This window comes from Monodelphis domestica, chromosome 8 (genome assembly GCF_027887165.1).
Source record: "Monodelphis domestica isolate mMonDom1 chromosome 8, mMonDom1.pri, whole genome shotgun sequence".
In the NCBI taxonomy this organism is placed as follows: Eukaryota; Metazoa; Chordata; class Mammalia; order Didelphimorphia; family Didelphidae; genus Monodelphis; species Monodelphis domestica.
Window position 1 is genome coordinate 218,732,629 of NC_077234.1, and position 17,664 is coordinate 218,750,292.

The following is a 17,664-nucleotide window of genomic DNA, read 5'->3' on the forward strand; positions in this document are numbered from 1 at the left end:
TTCTATTACTAAACAAATTAAGGAATTACACACTTTTATGGAAAACCAAATCACGGAGCAATATAATATCACTGATCAACGTATTAGGGAACTCCACACTTTTATTGGGGAGCAACTTCAGGAACAGAATAATATTTTTACTCAAAAAGTTAGGGAACAGAATATTATAACTGATCAGAGAATTACAGAATTGCACACATTTATTGATCAGCAACATAAAGAATTGATTACTATCACTGATCAAAGAATTTGGAACCAAAATGCTTGTATTGAACAAATTAAAAAAGAAATTACTCTTATTTATCAACAATTGATGGAACAGGATGAAGTTAGGGAGAAAACATGGGGAGAGATAAAAACTTCCCTGGCTGAACTTAATCAGGGAAGATGGGGAGAGATAAAAACTTCCCTGGATGAAATTAAAGAGGACAAATGGGGAGAGATAAGAACCTTCCTGCAAAACATTGATAGGGAGTTAAAAACATCCCACAATAGAAGTGATTTAACTCTCCATCCCCCATCATTATCAGATTCCCTGACCAACCCTGCCCAAAACGATTTGGCTCAAATAGAAGCCCCTTCCCACCAACCAACTCCTCCCCATCCTGACCACCCAGCCCCTCCCCCTGCCATTCTTGCCCCTCCCACCCTGGTTCCTCCTTCCATTCATACCTCTTGCCCTGCCTCCTCAGCCCCGGATCCTCTCCCTGCCCTTCCCCCCACCCATGCTCATGCTCCAGCCCCACCCCCTGTTCCTGTCCCAGCCCTTCCCCCTACCCTCCCCTCCACTCATGCTCTAATCTCCAACCCCCATGCTCCAACAGCCAATAATCCTAACATTGAAAATGGAGCAAGTAGCCTAGAAACAGTAACACCAGATAGTTTAGACAGAAGTTTATTTCCATTGAGGGAAGTACCCACCTTTAATAAAGAAGGGAACTTGGTGCCTGTAAGACACTATACACCTTTTAAACCTGATGATTTAGAAAAATTCAAGCACAATGTTCAATCATTTGAGGCAGAACCAATGTTGGTTATAGAAAAATTAGAAAATATATTCAGAAACTTTGACCCTTCTTGGTTGGATGTGGAGAATTTGTTAGATACATTTCTGACAAAGAGAGAGAAAAATAATGTCATCTCTCTAGCTAATAAGAAAAGTGGTAGAGGAGCTCATGACTGGCCAACTGTAGATCCACACTGGAACCCTAATATTGTACAGGATCACACAAAACTAGCCCTGGCCAGAGAAGCATTATTAAAAGCCATGAGAGACTGCTCTGATAGCCCTGATGCATGGGAAAAATTTGAACAATCCCGACAGGAAATTGATGAGACCCCCTCCCACTTTATGGACAGACTTATTGATGTAGGAAGTACATATATGGACCTTGATTTGTCCAGAGAAAAAGACATTAAACATATACGCAGACAATTCGTTAGGAATTGTTGTTCAGCAGTAAAAGACTACTTTGAAACCAACTGTCCCAACTGGGAGTCTATGGACCTCGAAGAACTGAGGAAAGTAGCAACATATGCCTATAAGAATCGTACAAAAAAACCTGAGACACACAATAAATCAGTGTCAGACTTAGAAAAAGAAATTGAAATTTTAAAGGAACAATTGAAAAGTAAGGGAGAGACCATGGCCCCTTTGCAGGAATCCACAGATAGATCATTAACAAACCCCTTAATATGCACCTTCTGTGGGAAGAGAGGCCATGCAATGATAGTCTGTAGGAGCAGGCTACGGGAAACAAGAAATAATAACACCTTTAGGAATAATAAATATAGGAACCACAAAGCCAATCAAAATGACGATGCTCAAAATACAGAAAATGATACTACCCCAAAAAATGCCCAACAACAATATATAAGAAATGGAGCTCGACCACGCTACACTCAGGGTGAACAACCCCAACAGCGTGGAGGGTCCCAAAAAACTGCCCAAGCATTTTTATGAAGGTGTGAAGGGGGCGTGAGGGCCTTGGAATCAAAGAATGAGACCTTTGATTTTCCAGACCCTGATATTTTAATGCCAATAATCCCTATATATTCCCCCCCAAACAGTAAGGAACCTCATGTCACTTTAAAGGTAGGAAATTCATACTATGACTGTCTTTTAGACACTGGAGCATCTAGGTCAGTTCTAGTAAGCAAACCAGATGAGAAATGTGATTCTATTGGCTCTTTAAATGTAGTAGGTGTTTCAGGAAAACCGTTAAAGGTCCCAAAACTTTCTCCTCGCATGGTACACGTGGGACCCCTAACTGTTGAGCACTCTTTTCTTTTAATGCCTAGATCTCCCACAAATTTGCTGGGGAGAGATTTACTATGCAAATTACAAGCCACAATAATGTGTGCCCCAGATGGCTCCCTTTCTTTAGAAGAGCCCGAGGAAACCTTAAATTTACTCCCTGTATTTCTCTCAGAGAGCCAGGAGGCAAAGGAACCTCCCACCTTTGAAATACCTACAGATATACCAGAGTCTCTTTGGGCCACATCTTCTACTGATGTAGGCTTACTTAAATCAGCTACTCCCGTGCAAATAAAAACTAAATCCAGCCCACCTCCTTGCATTCCTCAGTATCCTCTTTCCAAGGAGGCAATGGAGGGCATTACCCCAATAATAAATTCTTTAATTGACCAAGGAATAATTTTCCCTTGTAAATCTGAATACAACACACCCATCCTCCCCGTTAAAAAACCAAAAAGGGGATCCGATGGCAAACACCTCTATAGATTCGTACAGGATTTGAGGGCTGTGAACAATCACATTATAAAGAGACACTCCATAGTTCCCAATATCAATACTATTATTTCTTCTATTCCTAGCACAGCTACATACTTTACAGTAGTAGACTTGTGCTCAGCCTTCTTCTCTATACCCATACATGAGAACTCGAGGCATATTTTTGCTTTCACCTGGAATGGCATACAATATTCCTGGAGTCGTCTGCCCCAGGGTTATGTAGAAAGTCCGACCTTATTTGCACAAATTTTGGGACAAGATACAGATAATATAAAATTTAAAAACAGCAAATTAATAAAATATGTAGATGACCTACTCTTGGCTTCCGTGGATGCAGAAACATGTCAGGAAGATAGTAAACACCTTCTTTTGGAATTGCACAAAAGAGGTCATAAGATCTCAAAGGATAAAGTTCAGTGGTGTCTCCCCAAAGTAGAATATTTGGGGTTCATTCTGACAGCTGGTGCACGCTCTATTTCTCCCAAGCGAATTGAGAATATTCAAAAATTGAGTGCTCCTACTACTAAAAAACAGTTAAGAGCAATTCTGGGAGCAACAGGGTTTTGCAGACAATGGATTCCTTGCTATGGGGAAATTACTAAACCTCTTATAGCACTAACAAGGGATGCAGTCCCTGAACCCCTCAAATTAGAGCCTGAACACATGTCAGCTCTATCAGAGCTAAAAAAGGCTATCTTATCTGCCCCTGCTCTAGGCATCCCAAATTACAACAAGCCATTCACTTTGTATGTACATGAGCGAAGAGGAGTAGCCTCAGGCGTTTTAACTCAGACTCTGGGGCCTTCTCAGCGTCCAGTTGCCTATTATTCAGCCCAACTGGACCCAATAGCTTCAGGAGCACCACCATGTCTTAGAGGAGTGGCTGCTACTGCTTTACTAGTGACAAAAACCGTTGATCTAGTATTAGGATGCCCATTGACAATTATGTGTCCACATGAGGTAAAAGCATTATTGCTAAGACAGAGAACACAGGCATTTTCTGATCAGCGAATTACAAGGTATGAAATAACCTTGCTAAATAATGAAAATATTACTCTGAAACGCTGTTCAACGCTTAATCCTGCCACCTTGCTTCCAGACTTACCAACTTCAGGAGAACCTTTACACAGTTGTGAAACACTAGTGTCCATGGCAGAAAAGCCTCGAGATGATCTCTTGGACACTCCCTTAAAGAACTCAGACCTGATCTTATTTACTGATGGTTCTTCTTTCATGAGGGATGGCATACGCTATAGTGGAGCTGCCGTAGTCTCAGAATTTGCCACTGAGTGGTCAGCCTCATTGCCTTCTAACATTAGCGCTCAAGGAGCAGAGCTCATAGCTCTGAAACATGCCTGTATAATTGCCAAGGATAAAAAGGCAACAATTTATACGGATTCTAGATATGCTTTTGGCATTTGTCACTCAGTCGGGATGCTATGGCTCTAGAGAGGATTTTTAACCTCAGCTGGAAAATCCATAGCTAATGCTGAAATTATTAATGAAGTCCTTTCTGCTCTTCAGCTGCCTGAAGCCCTAGCTGTAGTTCATTGCTCAGCCCATACAGGTGGCACTGACCCTGTCTCTAGGGGAAATGACCAAGCAGATGCTGCTGCAAAGCTAGCAGCCATAGAAGGGCCTGAATTACTTCTAACATTAACAACTACTGATGACTCAAATTTATCACTTTCCTATGATGAGAAGGAAGTGGAAAAATGGAAACAGAAATTCAAAGCAAAACAGATCAATGGAGTCTGGGTGTCATCTGAAGGAAAACCCCTGCTCCCTAGAAGTTTCTATCACCAAATTTGCCAATCTGTTCATAATAATGGCCACTTTGGTACCCAGGGCATCGTGGACTCTGTTAAGAGAGTATGGATAGCCCCTAGCATAACTACCATAGCCTCTAAAGTGTGTTCATCCTGCCCTACCTGCCAGGCATATAACCAACATGCCTTTCGTGGCAAAGCCTTTGGTGGACGTCCTCTGGCTTACACACCTTTTGAGCACCTGCAGATAGATTTTATAACGATGCCAAAGGCTGGACAATATAAATTTTGTTTGGTCATAGTAGACCAACTGACCAGATGGCCGGAAGCATTTCCTACAGCCCGAGCCACAGCAGCTTTTGTTGCTAAGGTGCTTTTAAAAGAAATTATTCCTCGCTTTGGCCTACCAGCACGTATTGATTCCGATAGGGGGAGTCATTTTACTGATTCTGTTCTAAACCAGATATATTCTTGCTTGGGGATAACTCCAAAATTCCATGTTCCATATCATCCCCAGAGTTCAGGCCAAGTTGAGAGGATGAACAAAGAACTTAAAAGTACGATTGGCAAATTATGCACTGAGACCCATTTAAAATGGCCTGAAATTCTCCCTCTGGCCCTATTTTATCTTAGAAGCAGGCCTAGAGGAGACTTACATATCTCACCATTTGAGATGCTTTTTGGACATCCGCCTATACAGGCTAAGCCTTTCTCCCTGGCTTATACATCGCTATTAGGGGGAGATACTACTATTGCTTCCTATATACAGGAATTACAGCACAAACTGCGTGAACTCCATGAATCCAGAGCTGCAGTATAAGCTGGACCACTAGACTTTTCACTGGACGACCTGAACCCAGGAGACAACGTGTATATAAAGAACTTCCAGCGTACAGGAGCAACCCAGCCTTCCTGGGAAGGACCATTCCAAATATTGTTAACTACTCCAACATCTATAAAGGTTGGAGAAAAGGACTCTTGGATTCACTGTTCTCATGTAAAGAGAGCATCTTCTGTTGAGACTGATTGACTGTATCCTATACATTGACAAGTGGAACTGTTTTATTCTGCTTTCGACACATTGAATTCCTAAATTTAAATTTTTTCCTTTTTTTCCTTTTTTCTCTTTTCCTTATTTTATTATTATTATTATTTTTACATTATTTTATTTTTTCCCTTTTTCTCATTTCTATGTACTTAAGGTACATATGATCAATATTAATTTTTATTCTACAATATTAGTTTAAATATATATACTTGCTGTTATTATTAATACACACCCAAACAGCTTTAGACTATGGGAACCTGCCATTTATTGATAATTGTTGTGGGACTATGATTAATGTTTGTGTCTGACTCTAGGAACGAGATCAAACAAGGAGCACAGAGATAACCTGGATAATGCCAAAAGAGCTCACAGGTCTAAAAATCAAAAGACCAATCCAGGTAGGATTAATGCATTTCTAAGCCAATACTAAGGACTTGAACCTAGTGTGAGACTCGGGGTTGCGACACTTGACAGACGTTAAGATGTAGGCCTTCCCTGTATCCACACTCTTCGTGAAAATACCTACAGACAAGTACCTAAGGTTGGCTACCATCCTGGCTCCCTCCATCCCTGAGAACGAAGGTAAAATCAGACGAGGGAATGACACTTCCCTAGATATAAAATAAAGAAATCTGGTCCTCTTTTTTCTCTCCTATAGTATGGCAACTTCCTGTAGCCTTGGCTGCAAATGGGGAAGTAAAATATGCTGCATTCTGTCCTACAGACTTGTGGGATTAGAAATTACTTAACTGGACCCTAATACAGGGGCCTGTAAAAAAAAAAAATTTATTTTTTTATTCTTGCTTTCTCAAATTTTGAATACATAGATTTTTTTTGAATTTTGATACTGAATTTGAATTCTTCTTTAATATAAATATGCATATATAAAGGGTTTATAATTTTTCCCTTAATTTTTTCCCTTTTTCTTCTTTTGATTTTGATTTTTGATTTTATTTTCATATTGTTTTGTTTTTCTTTTGAATTAACTCACACACCCCCACAACTAAAACTTGAATCCTCAGCTGGACTCAGTGTTTTTTTAACACTTTCTTCAGGGGGGATTGTATTTCATCAAATCCAAGATTTAAATTTTGTTCGAGATAAATCTTCAGAGAAGAAGCTTGCTAACTAACTGAATCCAGAGAATGAACTGTTTGCAGAAAGATATCTAAACCTTTTCACTACAGGAAGATCCAGAATGAACCTTGGGGTGTGGTTGATTGAACATTTTTTGAATGTACACTCTTATGCCAAAGGGGACTGCCCCCTAATTGGTTTTTGTCAATGCGCCCAGCAAAACATTGGTTTGCTGTCTTTCTCTCTCCTCTGTTTCCCCATATTTACAACTATTATAATTTTCCTCTTAGTGGAAAAAATTTTTGTATACACTTACAGTTAGAAATTTTTGGGGTGCAGTATGCTTATGTTTAGTGATCAATTGGGGAGACTAGTCTCCTAATCATCATCAGGGGGGATTGTGAATTTTAAAAAGTCTCCATCTTGGTCTAGCACCCAAAAATTGTGCACACCCACACTACACGGGCATGTGCTAGTCAATGACAAATCAGAAATAACTAACTGCCCACCTGGGCTGTCCTAAGCCAAGCTAGAGCCAACCATTGGCATTTGTGAGACACAGGAAGTGAGGTAGGGAACAGCCTCTGGAATTCGCTCACTTCCTGTGGAGAGAGCGAGACGGGAGTTGGTGTTAGGAGCTTGGACAGAGAGGACGCCCGCAGACAGCTTTCCTTCAGATCGGTCACGTGAGTTAAGGACTGATTCTTTCCACTTGGGCCTTTGGGCCTAAAACTCCCTCTGCCTTGGTCAGAGGTTGAGTAGCCCCTTTCCCTTTTCTCTTCTCTCCTTCTCTCCCTATCCTTTTCCCTACTCCCAGTGTGATTAAACCTCCATAAACTCCATTCTGACTTGAGTGTTTCATTTTAGGAATTTCGTAAGTAAATTCCTTGGCGGCCATTGTTCAATATTACATAAATCCTGTAGCCACATTCTTAACCATTACAATATTATAACCTATCCCAGAAAAGCCTTAAATTTCCACCATTACACTTCTGTTTTGAGATAAACAAGGTTAGATAAGAAGACCTGATAAATCTCCTTCCCCTGTCTGCTAGCCAGAAGGAAGTAATGCTTAAATCTCTCTATTAGAGATATTTATTGGTATTTTATTTCAAAATTGTGATCTTGTATATATGTGGGTTTAGAAAATAACATCCTAATTTTAATTTTGTCAGACAGTGAAATTTCAGTTTGTATAGAAAAGTCATGGATCAGTTTTGTGAAATAGGGTTTTCTTTAACAGTATAGCCTCAAGAAGACTGCATTCCATTCTTATTTACCTTTCCATCATAAGAGGTTTAAAGGAAAAAAAATATTGGTTTAAGTGTTTAAACTTACCAAAAATGAGTTTTTATTTAAAATTATCAAATGGTTTTCTTCTCAATTGTTTTCATCCCAGTGTATCAAAGTTGGACTAACTACATTTAACTTCTTGGTCTCAAAAATAGATAATCAGCCTGCTTGTCAAAAGGCTTGCTTTAAGGTTTATGGTCCTTAAAAGGTTTCAAATTTCTATATTTAAAATAGATCCTGTAATACTAAATGCTTTATTAAATTTTTTTTGAAATATGTTATGTGAGTTGCTGCTGAAACATGTATTTTAGATATTTTTTGGATGTAAACAAAAGCTCATTGTAAACCTGACTGTACCATAGATTTTGTTCAATACTCAGTGGTTACCTCTGGAAATTCTGGAATCTCTCTGAAAATTCCTTAGAGAGATTCCTGACTGATCTTGTCTTAGTTCCTTCACATGGCCTAATTTGTATTTACTGTGATTTACTTTTGTATTTGTATTTACTGTATTTGTATTTACTGTAAAACTAATGTATTCAACACTCCTGTTCAGGTTTTGTGACTAAATTGTAATGAATTAATTATTGCCAAACTATGTAAGAATAACTGCTATAAGGTAGACTCATAGGAATCCGTAGAAAGGGCAAATGATCAGAAAAGCTTGTTTGAGGTATATGGAATTTTTTCCTGCTGATAAGCAGAACTTCTCTCAGCTGAAATGGGTAAGCCTTGTCTTCTAAGGCAAAAGGTTTCTGGGATCCAATGGCGACAAAGTGCTCTAAAGAGAGAGAAAGTCCTAGGATGACTGGAGAAGGCAACCCAAGGCTCACCTTGGACTGGACTTTTCTGACCATCTAGGCTGCTAATCCTTGAGTGAAACAATAATGGCATGATCCAGTGACAGCCTTGGTTTGTACATGAAACCACTCACTGTGTCCTTTGTGACTTGAGGAAATATTTTCCCTGTCTGCCTTTTCCTTTGTGACAAATTCCCATAATTGGCACATAATGCAAATTGTAAAATTAAAGTTTCCATTCCCCCAACAACCTATTAGGTTAATAATTGAAAATTCTCAAATGGTTAGGGAACATACTTTGAGAAGTAGGTGAAGTTTATTAATTGATGACTTGTATTTGCAGCCTTAATTGAAGTTTGGATCTTGAGCTTGGAAATATAACTCAAAACTTTCTGAATTTCCCCCAGAATCAGGGGTAAAAGAAATTTATCTGTAAATATTGTTACTCAAGTGTTTATAGATGCCATATTAATGCAAATGTTTTCAAAAGGATATTCTTTAACAGAATCATCACATACCAACTCTGCCAACAACTCAGGAATCCAATTTCCTAAAGGGAGATATTCCTGTCAGAAGATGATTTCTGAAGATGGAGTCTGTTGGCTAAGATACCCAAATGCAAATGTTTAATATCAATTTCTATTGTACTATTTTTTTCTGTTTATATGTGTTGCTCTAGTTTTTGCCCCAGTCCTGCTTTCTACACTTCTGTCTTAGGGACTGATCCTCCCCTTGTAACTTCTCTGCCAATGAGGGGAAGCAGTTGCTGGACATATCCTTCACATCTCTAAGCAGGTTCCCAGCTACCTAGGCCCCAGGCATTCATGCCCCTAAGACCCTGTGCCCATAGCCTTTCCCTCCCTGTTATCTTAACCCATTTTACTTTAGCTCTTAAAAATTTTGGGTCGTCTCCTATGTTTTAAATCATGCATACCCAGCCAGCTGGACATATAATTCTCTGATTCAACTTGGGAAAGCAGTAGTCAAAGTAGGTCCCTCTGACTGTTGGGTTTGTATGAAGCACCCCCAAAGTGGAGAGAACCCCAGGTCTCTAGCCCAAGGTCTCAATTCCTCTGAGGTATACCCAAGAACTGAGGCTTTAAGGAGATTCACAACCACTCCAGTTTTGGCTACTCCTCTGTGGGATTATGTGGACCTTGCATTTGTAACCTTGTCATTTCTCTAGTTGCTGCTAGGGTAAAAACACTCATGGGAGTCACCCAGATGCCCACTGTAACCTCTGCAACCATCCCAGCCTGAAGACCTGGACATTGCCTACAATCTCTCTCTTTCTCTCTCTCTCTCTCTCTCTCTCTCTCTCTCTCTCTCTCTCTCTCTCTCTCTCTCTAATAGGCAGGGGCAGCTCTACAACCATTCTCAGCTCTGAAGAAGCTACAGAAAACTGAGACCATTGCCCCTTTTCCCTTACACATTTGGAGAGGGGGGAGATGACATGGGCATTGTACCCCCAGAAACTAGGTCAATCTATTATCAGAAACATTCCTTTGCTCCCTTACATCCTTGTGACTCCTAGCCTAAAACATCCAATGGCCCCATAGGACCCTGACATGAATGTTCTCCTTTGATCCTCCTTTAGATTTAAGATGGACAGAGAGATGCACCTCCGAGCTACACCTTGAATTCTATCACACTACATCTCAGACATCTGTCTATTCCCTAAAACTAAAGAATCTTTTATGAGGGTCATTCCCTCTGTCTCCAGGCAGACATCAGTCAAATAACCAAACCCCTGATTGAATGCCCAAAGGTTTACCACTCTAGATTCCTGTCCACACCATGACACAGCATCTGTTGTAAAGAGTATAAAATCCCCAGAACTGATGTTGTCTGGGGCGCAGCTTTTCCATCCATGCTGTCCTCCCAGGTTGATAGCCTTTCCATCCATGCTGTCCTCCCAAGAAGCAACCTTCCATTTTGCTGTTCCACCTGTACCATCCTCCTGGCCATTCTGAACATTACTCTCAAAATTAATAAATTTCTCTTTCTATTTTTAAGCTAAGTCTTGGAGTCTTGCATTCTTGCAAAAGGTATCCTTCCCAAACACTAGGGGTGTACCTCCTCATCCCCACAACATCAGGATGCAGTCAGGACCTAATTTAAAAGGATGTTGGGTAAATGTAGTTCAGGTATATCAAATTTCTATTTATTTGCACAATAGAAAGTGAAAAGTAGATCAGTGGAACAGAACAGACATACAAAAATAGTAATAAAAGATTTGAGTAACCTTATATTTGATAAAAATATAAAATCAAGTTTTGGGGATAAGAACTCACTCTTTGGTAAAAATTCCTGGGACAATTGTATAGAAATTAGACATATATCAATATCTTGCATCATTCATTAAGACAATATCAAAATGGATACATGACCCCATATTTAATATACACCATACAATGTATCACATATTAACATTATAATTATAAAATATATAATCAAACATATATTATATTGACATAATTATTCAATATATTATAGCAACATTATAATTATTAAATATATAATAAAATGTTCATGTTATAATTATAAATGATATGCTACTATATATATCATAACAACTAATATAATATATTATAATAAATAACATAATGGGAACAAATAATTTTCAGATTCAAGAAATCTGAAAAGGGGGAAGATTCTAAAATAAGAAAAAGTACTATGGATTGTACCTTCTCCTTTTTATTCCTAAAAAGCAACCAAGAATACATTAAGAACTTTAAACTTTCTATTTTCTCATCTTTATAAAATCTATATAAAATTGTCTATGAACACACTGAGTATTATCTCTAATGAAAACATGAAAAAGGAATGAGTAGCCTTTCTGAAATGATTTTCTACCATTAGGACATATATATTTAGTCATATACTTGATTGAGAACTTCAGAGAATATGGCATCCTACTTAGTATAATGCTTAATTTCAATAAAGCATCTGGCTTAGTAGAAAAAAATACATTTCAAATGGTGTCAAAGAAACTCAGACTTCCAATGTACTTCAGAGGCCCTAGTGATCTTCCAGGTTTTGCTTAAATACATCTGGGGTATATGGGAACCTTCTTCTCCCAAGGTAGTCCATTCCACTTTGAGCTAGCTATAATTATAACCCCCCCCCCCCCCCAATTAATCTCTTAGAAACTTTTATCCATTGCTCCTAATTCTGCCCTCTGAATTGAGGAAATGAGGAATATGTTCCTCCAAATTGATAGCATTTTGAATATTTGAAGGCAACTCTCATGTCTTCCCTCTCCAAGTCTTCTTTTATCCAGGCTAAATATCCCCAGTTCCCTTAAATGATTTTCATAGGGTTTCATTTTCAAGACCTTGCACCATCCTAGTTACTCTATTCTAGATGCTCTCCAGTTTTTCAAAGTCTTTACTAAAAGATAGTGCCCCAAACTAAACATCATATTCATATTGGTCATATTCATAGGGGGGTGGAACAGAAGAATTTTCATTGCCCTAGTCCTAGATTTAAAATTCCTTTAGATTTCTTGAATGCTATATCACATATTCTTTTCATTTCAGTATATGAAAGCTCTAGGATTTTTTTCACACAATATCCCATTTAGCCATATCTCCTCCCCTATCTTGTATTTCTGAAGTTGATTTCTGAAAACAAGTATTAAGAGTTTTATTTATTACTATTTGATTATATCTTATAGATCCAGTCTAATATTTTAGACAATTCTTACCAGTTTTGTGTCACTGCAAATTGTTTGAATATATCCTCTATGTAAAGGTGTCTTATCAATGTTTTAATAACCAGACCTCTGGGAAAGAAAATGTACACACACTTAACCAAAAATCCTTACCTTCTGTTTTAGAATCAATACTAAGTATTAGTTCCAAGGCAGAAAAGTGGTAAGAACCAGACAATTGGGGTTAAGTGATTTGCCTAAGGTCACACAACTAGGAAATGTCTGAGGTCACATTTGACCCTCAGGACCTATCTCCAGGTCTGGCTTTCTATCCACTGAGCCACCTAACTTCCCATAAGTATCTGAGGTAGAGTTTGGTTTGTATTGTTTTGTTTTAGGCAGAGTTAAGTGACTTGCCCAGGATTACATAGGTATTAAGTGTCTGAGGCCAGATCACACTGATGTACTTTTAAGTTTAATTGGCATCATTAAAAACTCCCTTCTCACTTTCTTAAGTTTACACCATAACAAAATAATAAACCAAGTTCTGATTTTACTGGGAAATGCTTAGATAATTCTATCTTTCAGCATTTGCTGATTTGTGAAATGTAATGTGCAAAATAAAAATCAGTGTTTATTATTTAGTTGTTTCAGTCATGTCCAACTCTGTGACTCCAAGAACCTCTGTCCATGGAGGTTTCATGACAAAGGTACTGGAATGGTTTGCCATTTCCTTTTCCAGTGGCAAATAGAGTTGAAGTGACTTACCCAAGATCTCATAGTTAAGAAGTTTCTGAGAGGTCAGCAGCCTGACAGACAAGACCTCACAATTAGAGAAAGACCTGGAGGAATCTAACAGAAGGTCAGACCAAGCTGAAAAGCAAAACCAGTCTCTAAAGATCAGAATTAAGCAACTAGAAGACAGTGAGCTTGCAAAACAATAAGAATTAATAAAGCAAAGCCAAAAAGTTAATGAATTAGAAGAAAACATGAAATATCTCAATGACAAGGTGACAGACCAGGAAAACAGAGGAAGGAACGACAACTTGAGAATCATTGGTCTGCCCGAAAAACCAGAGATAAACAAAATCCTCAATGCCATACTACAGGAAATTATGGAAGAGAATTGCCCGAATGTTCTCAAGCAAGGGGGCAAAATAGAAATAGAAAGGGTTCATAGAACACCCTCTATACTAAATACCCAAAAGACAACCCCCAGGAATGTAATCACTAAATTCAAGAGCTTCCAAGCTAAGGAGAAAATCCTACAAGAAGCCAAGAAGAGGAGCTTCAGATATAGAGGGCCCCCCATAAGGATCACACATGACTTAGCAGCAAACACGCTAAGAGACTGCATGGAAGTCGATATTTAGAAAGGCAAGAGAGCTTGGTCTCCAACCAAGAATCAACCACCCAGCAAAACTGTCTATATACTTCCAGGGGAAAGTATAAGCATTAAACAAAATAGAAGATTTCCAGGTATTTGCTAAGAAAAGACCAGAACTTAGTAGAAAATTTGACATCCAATCGCAGACAGCAAGAGAAACATGAAAAGGTAAATATGAAAGAAAGGGAAAAGAAGAAAAATCTTATCTTTTTCTTTAAGTCAAACTCTCTTCTATAAGGACTACATTTATATCAAATTATATATATTAATATGTGGGGAAAATGTAATGTGTAACTCTCAGAAATTGTATGCATCATAAGAGTAGTTAGAAGAATCACACATAGGGAAAGATTGGGACATCAAGTTGATTTGGTGAAAGGGGGGAAAGAAAGAAAAGGGGAGGGAAGAATGGTTTAACATACTAAGATTTACTTCAAGAAATAGAGGGGGGAAACCAAATAGAATAATATTTCCCACACAAATATACACATAGGAAGGGGAGGGGAAGAATTCTCAAATGAGAAGGAGAGGAAGAGAGCGTGAAGTGGTATTACTTAAACCTTACTCTGAGAGGGAAGAACATCTAGATCCAGTGGGATCCTGAATTCTATCTTATCCAACAGGGCAAGAGAGAAGGAGAAATTAAGGAGGGGGAAGAGGGAGTGAATATAAAAACGAAGGGAAGGAGAGGGGGGAGGGGAAGGGAACAAAAAAGGGAGGGACCAGAAAGGGAAGCATATCAAGGGAGGGCACTAGGGGGATTTATCTAAAGTAAATCACTGGTTTAAAATGTTATAGCTAAAGAAGAAAGGTCAGAATTAGGGGAGGATATCAAAATTCCAGGGAATGCACAAGTGACAATCATAACTTTGAACTTGAATGGGATGAACTCACCCATAAAATGTAAACAAATTGCAGATTGGATTAGAATCCAAAACCCTACCATATATTGTCTTCAAGAAACATATATGAGGCGGGTTGATACTCACAAGGTTAGAATTAAAGGATGGAGTAAGACCTTCTAGGCCTCAACTGATGGAAAGAAGGCAGGAGTTGCAATCATGATATCTGACAAAGCCAAAGCAAAAATAGACCAGATCAAAAGGGATAGGGAAGGTAAACATATTCTGTTAAAAGGGAGTATAGATAATGAGGAATTATCACTAATCAACATGTATACCAAATGGTATAGCACCCAAATTTCTAATGGAGAAACTAGGAGAATTGAAGGAAGAAATAGACAATAAAACCATATTAGTGGGAGACTTTAACAAACCACTATCAAATTTAGATAAATCAAACCAAAAAATAAACAAGAAAGAGGTAAAAGATGTGAATGAAATCTTAGAAAAATTAGAGTTAATACACATATGGAGAAAAATAAATAGGGATAAAAAGGAATACACCTTCTTCTCAGCACCACATGACACATTCACTAAAATTGATCATACACTAGGTCACAAAAACATGGCATACAAATGCAGAAAAGCAGAAATAATAAATGCAACCTTTTCAGATCATAAGGCAATAAAAATAATGATCAATAAGGGTACATGGAGAGCCATATCAAAAATTAATTGTAAATTAAATAATATGATACTCCAAAATCAGTTAGTTAGAGAAGAAATAACAGAAACAATTAATAATTTCATTGAGGAAAATGACAATGGTGAGACATCCTTTCAAACCTCATGGGATACAGCCAAAGCAGTACTCAGAGGAAAATTCATATGCTTGAGTGCATATATTAACAAATTAGGGAGGGCAGAGAACAATGAGTTGGAAATGCAAATAAAAAACTTGAAAGCAAAAAAAATTAAAACCCCCCAGAAGAAAACCAAACTAAAAATCCTAAAAATTAAGGGAGAAATTAATAAAATAGAAAGTGATCGAACTATTGCACTAATGAACAAGACTAGAAGCTGGTACAGAGAAAATAGACAAAGTACTGGTCAATCTAATTAAAAAAAGGAAAGAAGAAAGGCAAATTAACATCATGAAAGATTAAAAGGGGGACCTCAGCTCCAGTGAAGAAGAAATTAAGGCAATCATTAAAAACTACTTTGCCCAACTATATGGCAATAAATATACCAACCTAGGGGATATGAATGAATATTTACAAAAATATAAATTGCTCAGACTAACAGAAGAAGAAATAGAATTCTTAATTATTCCCATATCAGCAAAAGAAATTGAACAAGCCATCAAAGAACTTCCTAAGAAAAAATCCCCAGGGCCTGATGGATTCACCAGTGAATTCTATCACACATTCAAATAACAGCTAATCCCAATACTATATAAACTATTTGACATAATAAACAAAGAGGGGGTTCTACCAAATTCCTTTTATGACACAAAAATTGTACTGGTTCCAAAGCCAGGCAGGTCAAAAAGAGAGAAAGAAAATTATAGACCAATCTCTGTAATGAATATAGATGCAAAAATCATAAATAGGATAGTAGCAAAAAGACTCCAGCAAGTGATCAGAAGAGTCATCCAACATGATCAAGTAGGATTTATACCAGGGATGCAGGGCTGGTTCAATATTAGGAAAACCATCCACATAACTGACCATATCAACAAGCAAACTAACAAAAATCACATGATTATCTCAATAGATGCAGAAAAAGCCTTTGATAAAATACAACACCCATTCCTACTAAAAACACTAGAAAGCATAAGAATAGAAGGGTCATTCCTAAAAATAATAAACAGTATATATCTAAAACCATCAGCTAATATCATCTGCAATGGGGATAAACTAGATGCATTCCCAATAAGATCAGGAGTGAAACAAGGATGCCATTATCACCTCTATTATTTGATATTGTACTAGAAACACTAGCAGTAGCAATTAGAGAAGAAAAAGAAATTGAAGACATTAAAATAGGCAAGGAGAAGAACAAGTTATCACTCTTTGCTAATGACATGATTGTCTACTTAAAGAATCCTACAGAATTAACCAAAAAGCTAGTTGAAATAATCAACAACTTTAGCAAAGTTGCAGGATACAAAATAAAACCACATAAGTCATCAGCATTTCTACATATTTCCAACACAGCTCAGCAGCAAGAACTAGAAAGAGAAATTCCATTCAAAATCATCTTAGGTAAAATAAAATAGTTAGGAATCTATCTCCCAAGACAAACACAGGAACTTTATGAACACAACTGCAAAACACTCTCCACACAACTAAAACTGGACTTGAGCAATTGGAAAAACATTAACTTCTCATGGGTAGGACAAGCCAATATAATAAAAATGACCATCCTACCCAAACTTATTCATCTATTTAGTGCCATACCCATTGAACTTCCGAAATAATTTTTTACTGATTTAGAAAAAAACCATAACAAAGTTCATTTGGAAGAAAAAAGGATCAAGAATATCCAGGGAAATAATGAAAAAAATAGAAATGAAGGGGGCCTTGCAGTCCCAGATCTCAAACTATATCATAAAGCAGCAGTCATCAAAACAATTTGGTACTGACTAAGAGATAGAAAGGAGGATCAGTAGAATATACTCAGGGTATGTATATGATAAGACAGTATATGATAAACCCAATGATCCCAGCTTTTGGGACAAATATCCACTATTTGATAAAAACTGTTGGGAAAATTGGAAGACTGTGGGAGAGATTAGGTTTAGATCAACACCTCACACCCTACACCAAGATAAATTCAAAATGGATGAATGCCTTTAACATAAAGAAGGAAACTATAAGTAAATTAGGCGAACACAGAATAGTATACAGTTAAAAACCAAGCAAGACTTAGAAAGAGTCACAAAATGTAAAATAAATAATTTTGATTACGTCAAATTAAAAGGTTTTTGTACAAACAAAACCATTGTAACGAAAATCAGATGGGAAGCAGCAAATTGG